The sequence below is a fragment of the Nilaparvata lugens genome, chromosome 8 (genome assembly GCF_014356525.2).
Source record: "Nilaparvata lugens isolate BPH chromosome 8, ASM1435652v1, whole genome shotgun sequence".
NCBI lineage: Eukaryota > Metazoa > Arthropoda > Insecta > Hemiptera > Delphacidae > Nilaparvata > Nilaparvata lugens.
In genome coordinates, this window is record NC_052511.1 from 48,811,837 (window position 1) to 48,820,295 (window position 8,459).

Genomic DNA, 8,459 nt, shown 5'->3' on the forward strand with positions numbered 1-8,459 from the left:
CACCCCTTTGGTTCCGCAACTTTATGTAAAACCGCTTCAAGACACCCGTTCAGACGACAGGTCTAGGGACGTAAGAGGACGTCGCCGTCAAGCCAAATTCAACCGGTAAAAGCTCACCGCCAAAAACAAGGTACTGTAACCCCGACGATAAAGCAACGTACAAACCAACGAAAGTGCAGTGTAGTGAAACAAAGGTTCATTCGAGAATGTCAATAAAAAGTGGGGATTCAAAATTATTATGAAATGGGTTATATGGGTTACTATCGACGAAATTTGGGTTCAACGGGTTTTTTCTTTCTTGAGTAATTTCATGTTGAAATTGATTGGTTATTTTATGACTGATCTTGTTTGGTTTTGTGACGTATTGCTATCTAAACGGGGATAGTAATGCGCCCCCGAATCAGATGAAGAATGTCAACAAAGTAACATGATATTGTTGTTTCTGTTGTTCGATTTTAGTTGCCAATGTTTATTGAAACTGTTTGTATTTTTCAATTATTTCAAATTGTAGTGTCTTTTTCTTGTAACTTGTTATGATTCATAAGGCATTGGGACAAAAGGCAAACCTCAAAAAAAGTTTGAAATTCCCAATCTTAAAATCAACAATATTCAGTTCCTAGTTGGAATCTAAATATTATTATTCTGTGGGAAGAATTTATTTTACAATTTAAAGCCAAGCAATATTCCTTGAACAATATAACAAAATAACACATCATGATGTTCAATCATTAATGATAACAGCTGATAAATTTGAAAATTGGTGAACTAGAACCCCATAAAATGGCGATTTTGCAATGCATCACGGGACTGTGTCATGACCTATATTTATAGACCTTGAAGTAAGTAAGATTGAACATAACTTATCATACACATGATGAACATATGTGCTTGTCAAGTTCCGTTCAATCTAATAGAATCTATAAGGATTAAGTTATTATCATTTTGTTAATAACTTTGATGTAAACGCAGCTTAACGTGGACCTCTTTGTACCACAACTTCACCTTCACAAAAATACAGGAAGTTGAATATTTTCGGGACATTCTTTATAATAATAATAATAATAATAATAATAATAAATAAAGCCTTTATTTTTGTCCAAAACACACATAAGTTACATTACTGAAGTACTTCAAAATACTTTTGAAATCAATTTCATTTAAAACAATCAATAGTCTTTTTTATGCTTTGTTTTGGAAACTAAGCCCGTCACCGAGCGTAGGCCTCCCCCAGGTTGATCCATCTCTGTCGATCTCTGGCTGCTTCCATCCAGTTGACTCCTGCTATTCCGACGATGTCATCCTTAATCTCACTCTTGGCCTGCCGACGTTCCTCTTCCTCCACGATGGCTCCCATTCAGTCACTTTCTTCGTCCATCTTCCGTCTGTAGTCGCGAAACGTGTCCTGCCCATTTCCACTTCAATCTTCTTATAGTTACAATGACGTCTTCCAACTTGATTTTGCTCTTGATGGTTGAAGTGCGAATTCTTTGCATACGGTGAATGTTCAGAATGCTTCTTTCCATAGCCAGTTGGGTTTTACGAATAGAGTCTATAGTGCTAGCTCTACAGGCCAGGTTTGTGCGCCGTACGTAAGAGTGGGGAACACACACGATCTAAGAACTTGGTTTTGGATGATAAGCTGACTTCTTTATTTTCATGATGCATTTGAGCGACTAGAACTTGTTCCAGGCAGCTGTTCGTCTTCGTTTGAGCTCTTTCCTCCTCTTTTATCGAATGAGAAACACTGACCAAGATAGACTACTTCCTGCGTCCAATTTAAAGCCCTCCATCCAGCTCAATTATTCCTGGGTCGCTTTGTCATGAGGTTGGTTTTTTAGGATTGATTTCAAGCCCAGCTTTCTTACTTGCCTCTGCCAGCTCTAATATCATATTTTTCAGTTCCTGTAGTGACTTTCCTATCAACACCACGTCATCAGCAAATCTCAGGTGGCTCAGGTGCTCCCCTCTTATTGAGATACCTCTTCTTTCCCATTCCAGCTGTTTGAACACCTCCTGGAGAGCTGAATTGAAGAAAATCGGTGATAAGGGATCGCCCTGCTTGACTCCTCTACTCAATTTGAAATACCTTCCTGCTCTCTCAAGACGAATTCTCGCAGCACTACTCTCATAATAATTCTTGAGAATGTTCAAATAGACTTCAGGCACTCCCTGCTCACGAAGAGACTTGAACAAAAAGCCATGATTCAAACTGTCAAAAGCTTTCTTATAATCTATAAAGGCCATATAAATCTTAATTCGATATTCAGAACACTTTTCGATCAATTGGTTTATTATATGTAAATTATCAACTGTTGAGAATCCTCTTCTGAAACCAGCTTGCTCATTTGGTTGATGAATTATAAGGATTGGCTGAATACGATTTGACATGGCTTTCATAAATAACTTTCCAATGCATGATGTAATACTTATTGGGCGATAGTTATTTATGTTATAAATGTCACCTTTTTGAAATCTGCTAATTCCACTGGTATGGAACCAGTTGCTCTTTAAGTATTTTATTGAAACAATCAACAAGCGCTCTCAAAATGTTTGCCGAGATAGCTTTTATCATCTCATTAGAAATATTATCCATTCCAGCCATCTTATTATTTTCAATCCCTTTATAAATCAGACAATTCTTTGTTCATGGAAATCGGGTAATTCTTGTTGTGCAGCTGTGACCGTAGTATATGTATCTATACCATTCAACTTTGAATAACTCCTCATAATACAAGATGCTTTCTCAATGATGCCTTCTCTCTTCCTATCGATACAGCCTCTTTTGTCTTCAAACCCGTATTCCATTCCACACCATTTGAAAGTTTTTTTCTTGATTTTTCCTTGTAGAGCCTTCAGTTTCTAGAATTGGTTTATATATTATTTTCATATTGCTGTAAATCGTTGCGAATATGGCACCTTGCTAATTTGCATAATAAATTATATTCCAACTTTTCTCTTGCATTTTTATGTTTTTTATGCTTCATATCCTCACAAGCTTTTATTATTTCTTTTGTGCTTTGTGATAATTTACCCAAGCTGCTACCTTGTGAAACCTCAAAAGTGTTTTTATAGCACTTTCCAATATATTATAACTGTCTTGTAAACTAGTTTGGTGATGAGTGAAATTTATCAATTGTATTTTTTGCTCCAGCTCTCTTAAACCATTGTTATTAATCACTGGTGTTCTGCTCATAGTCCTGTTCCACTCTATTCTAGGTCTTCTTGTTGACCAATCTGGTGAAAGCTCAATTATTATCAATCTGTGATCAGTTGCAAAATTAATTCTTCCTGTCACTTCAAAACGCTTAATAATTCCTCTTTGAGCGGTCAGCACATAATCTATTTCGTTCTTAGTCTGTTGATTGGGCGAAATCCACGTCCACTTTTTCCCAGCTCTTTTTTTGAAAAAAGAATTGATTATCTTCAAGCCCTGCTGAAAACAGAAATCGACCAACAACTGTCCTGCTCCATTCCTTCTGCCATAACCATATTTGCCTACTACATTTGCTTCGTTGTCTTCCTGCAGACCGACCTGAGCGTTGAAATCTCCTAGAATTATTTTTGCATTTTTCCAGTTATTTTTTTCATGTCTGATTGCTGTTGACAATTGCTCGTAGAACGCCTCACGCTCTTCCTCCTCAGCTTCTGCAGTCGGAGAGTAAACTTGATATAAGCTTAATATCTTAGAACAACCTATTCTTATTCTTAGAACAGCGAGTCTTTCTGTTATGCCTTTAAATTCAATTATTCTTGATTTTAATTTTTCTTTGATTATAAATCCAACTCCTTTTTGGCCTTGAGTTTCTCCAAAATGGTAGAAAATATATCCACTCTTTCTTTGTAAGATTTTTTCATAGTTCCTTCTCACTTCAGATACTCCTAGAACATCTATACTTGTTTCTCCTAGTGCTTCTTCCAATTCACAAAGTCTTTCTTCTGTTCTTAGAGTGCGAACATTTAGAGTTCCTATAATTAATCCTGGGGGGTTTTGGTCGTACTTCCCCACGGTGACCAACCGTCCTGGGGAAAAACTGCTTCTAATTTCATCCGAATCACAATCCATTTTCCTGTCCGTGTTGTTGGTTGGCGGCCTAGTTTCCATTTTTTCCTATTCATTCTGACTGCCTGTTTGATCTAATCTTGAACTACCGTCGTGATTTGCATGTGATTGCTCGCTCAGACGGTCCTCCTCTTTGCTTTTTTCATCATTTTTGTGAGGAATCTCTCCAGGCTGTTATTCCCACTGAATTTCCTTCCCTTCTTTTTAGACTGGCGATCCTGAGAATTTTTCCTTTCTCCTTGTGGCCGTGGTGATGCCTCTTCACTTCTCGCTCGTTTTCCGGAGTTAGACTCTTGTCTGTCCAATTCTTCCAGGGATAGAAGCGTCCCATCCACCTTTAACTTCTCCCCTATCATGGTTACTCTTCTACCTTGTGCTTTCAATTTTACAAGGTGCGGGAATAATTGCTTCCTGATTACCCTGCTCTCACGAGAGAAATCCTCCTTTATCTGAACATTTTTGAGCTCTTCTGATTCTTGCAGTTTTCTCTTTGCTCTCAATATATTGTTTTTCACTACCATCGAATTCAACTTTACAATTACAGGCGATCCTCCCTTATTTTTGTTTGTTCTCCATAATTCTCTAATATAATTTCCATTAAAATCAGGGACCACATATTGCAAAATTCTTATCACTTCTTGATTCATAGCAAAAAATTCCTTATTTTTTACTCCAAAAAGCAACAAGTTGAATTTTCTGTCTTTTTCTTCGTTAAGCATGACATTTTTCAAATTTTTCTGTTTCATGTGGTTAATTTCCTTTTTAATCTCATTTAATTCCTTTTGAAAGTTACTATTCAATGTGTCGACTTTATTGTCCAACTCATCAAGTTTCTTCAATTTCCCTAATATTTGGTCTATTTTTTCCTCAATATTATTCATTGTGTGGTTGATTTAATTTCACAGCTACAATACAATGAAAATGACAAACACTGACAAACGATATGGAATGAACGAACAAAGATTACAATACTGACACCTATAAGGAGAATCTGATTTATCGTTGCTGTGGTGATGAATGGAACTTATCAGAGAATTCTGTAGCCTAGGTCACGGTAGATAAGAAGCCGACAGGCAGTTCAGGTGTTCAGATTCTTTTTCTTCTTCTTCCAACTTCGTACTCTGCTTTTGACTATTATTATTGTTGCTTTATCCTATTATTTCCCTGTATTGCCTGCGCGGTAAATTTAGTTTTTGAAGTTTGATGCAAGTTGATCAAAGTCCATCTTCCTTACTTCAACGTGCGAGTGTATCTTTCTTTAAATCGTTCAATTTAACCTAGAAAACTGGTACTTGTACACTTTTGAATGACTGAACTCTGTTACTAATTATCCGAAAAATGTTATTCTCTGTACACTGGACACACTGCGATCTAGAATTAGTTTACCTGCTCAGAAAAACGACATGAACAAAACTTTGTCACTCGAATTTTCGATTTTTCCACGAACACGATCTGAAGACTATTTTACACAGCAGTTCCATTCTTTATACAATGTTACATAAATTATTCTATGAATGATTCGAGTGTGTAATTTGATAAAATGTGAAAGTGACACATAACCTAGCTACATTTGGAGTGTTGTATAAAATAGAATTGAAACAGTTTTTGACTTAAGCCTGTGATCCTTATTGTATTTTAGATGATGTACTTATTGTATAAAATGAATAAAGAGAGAATATGATACTTTTCTGAAAGTAGTGTGATTCTAAATAATTGAATACACGTCATCTGTACAGGATCATAATTTATTAATACTATAGTAATACAGGATCATAACAACTATAGTGTTGTCCACGTTATAATGGCTGAGAAGAAAGATAGGAGAAAAAACGTTGCCGATCCTCTGTCTTATCAATGCCTTCTATAGACTGTAGCTGATACAGGTTTATTGATGTAATATCAACTGTTTATTCTTGTTTAAAATGATAAATTACATTTTATTAAGCATGAAATTATATTTTTCAATCATTTCATAATGAAGATAAAATATTTGTTAAATAGTTATTAATCTACATTGTTAAAAGATGTTCTGGCAACAGAGCAAAGCGGGAAAGAGATAGCACTATCAGATTTGTTGAATGATAGACAAGGATAGAAATATCATTGCTAAGAGCCTGTTCACATGACAGCGATTTACGCTCGGTTGTCGCTCGATTGGCAAATCGCTCGGCTTGCCAGCTCGTACACATGACAGCAATTCATGAGCGGTTTGGCGCTCAGTTAAGAATATGCAAAGGCTGAAATTAAACTTTCTACTGGTGATATTTTTCAAAGTTTTTCGATTTGAAACCATCAAGCTATTAAAATGGAAAAGTTTTCTCAGAAAAACATTTTTTTCCGATCATTACTTTTTGAGATATGAGCGCTTAAACTTTAAATTTTTGGAACAAAAAATTTCAAATACGGTAAGAGATAAATCCATGAGATTTGGAAGATAAATTTATTCTTCATGGATTGTTGATTGAATAAAACAAAAGGTTTCTGAAAATATCCATTTTTGAGAAAGCTATTCGATTTACTAAAAATGACCAATAATAGCTCATATGTACCTAGATAACATAGAGATTATGTTCAATTATGTTTTAATGGGGAGATTGAGTTTAAACTTTTAAATGTCAATATGTTTTTATATTACTAGTAATGTTTCCCCTACAAACTAACTTACACTGAACTTAGTAACTAACTGAACTAAAAATTGTAATAGAATAAATTTTAATTGAACTGAAATTGTAATAGAATGTGCACTATGTGAACTGCTCTGCTCGAAACCGCTCGGTTGACTGAAGACATGTGTACGCTCTCATGCCTGCTCTAGTATATCGAACCGCCCGGCAACCGAGCGACAACCGAGCGGTTGGACTGGAGACTACAACCGCCGCGATTCGCCGGCGACTGCTCAAACCGAGCGTTGCATGTGTACGGCACCATGTGTTTCCCTATACCTGGCACCGTTCGGTTTGTCAACCGCGCGACAACCGAGAGTAAATCGCTGTCATGTGAACAGGCTCTAAACAACACTACCATTATAACATGGACAACACTAAATCTTTGAATCTTTTCGACCACTTACCATCTGAGCGCAATTTTGATGGGCGTGGTGAGACAAGACGTGAATATATCGGCCGGCAAGTCTGGATTCATCGGCAACACCTGATCAGCCGAACAGGCAGCCAATTGGATGCATTGCTTGAATGACGGTGGTGGGGGTAATGAAGGGGTAGGGGCCCCTCCTTTGCCAGCCCCTCCAGCGGCTGTCAGCGTCTGTGCTGCTGCTAAACAGAGAACAAACAAGTCAGAGCTAAAAACAGTACACTATATTTTAATCCAACTGGTTAAATAATCAACAAATACATCGAAAAACCCAAAGACCTTAAAGATGCATAGACTCACATGCAGCGCTAGTGTCGTACTTGGAATTGAAATTGGCCATTGAGGGGGCAACCTATAAGATTATTACATACCATGCCTTTGTAATCTATAGTATTACAAATATATAGATATAATATCTCGTGCTAAAATACCCCAATGGCGGCCTTCAATTTCAAGTAAGAGCTATAATTGGGAAGGCATAGGCATTGAGGGTCTATATCTCTTTAAGGTCTTTGGAAAAACCAATCAACTTCAGTGCTAAAAAATCTGGTGTGGCGCACTCACACAACTTTCCTGCCGTTATGAAAATTGTTCACCTGACGCTGGAGTTCCCGCGCATCTCAAATCTACTATTCAAAGATCCAAGCCAGCTGGTGACAGGACAATAAGTTATTTATTTGACTTTATGTTATGTATCTCATATTTATATTTGTCTTGTTATTTTTGGCTATCTTCTTACTATTGTATTCTTTTGAAATTGGTGTATACCGTTGGAAATATAATAAATAAATAATAACGCTGGAGACACACGAGGTCTGCTATCTCTTCATTGTGAATGATTAATAAAATCAACAGTTGCCAACAGTTTGCAATTGAATAATATCACATTTTCTCAAATTTCAAGCTTATTTTCAATTTTAGGTGAAAATGTTGCTGGATATTAATTGTAGAGATTTTTATGCTCAATCTTTTTCACTTGAAATTTTTTGTTTAAATTGTATCTGAAGCCTGATAATTGGGAATCTATAATCAAACTTTGCATAGATGGGGCGGAGCTCCTGAATTTTTTACAGATATGGACTTGTGGCAGTTGATCGAGCTTATCAATGACTATTTTAGGTATAAATTTGATTAAAATCGTTGGAGCCATTTCGAGAAAATCGCGAAAAACCCTGTTATTTTATAGGCTAACATTTAGCCGCCATCTTGAATTGCATTTGATGGAAATTGTTCGTGTCGGATCCTCATAGTGTAAGGACCTTAAGTTCCAAATTTCAAGTCATTCCGTTAATTGGGAGATCAGATATCG

At 36.5% G+C, this 8,459-nt stretch overlaps 1 pseudogene; it reads right to left on the minus strand.

Moving 5' to 3' along the window:
• Positions 1-8,459, minus strand: part of LOC120352865 — a 53,548-nt pseudogene that overhangs the window by 28,345 nt on the left and 16,744 nt on the right.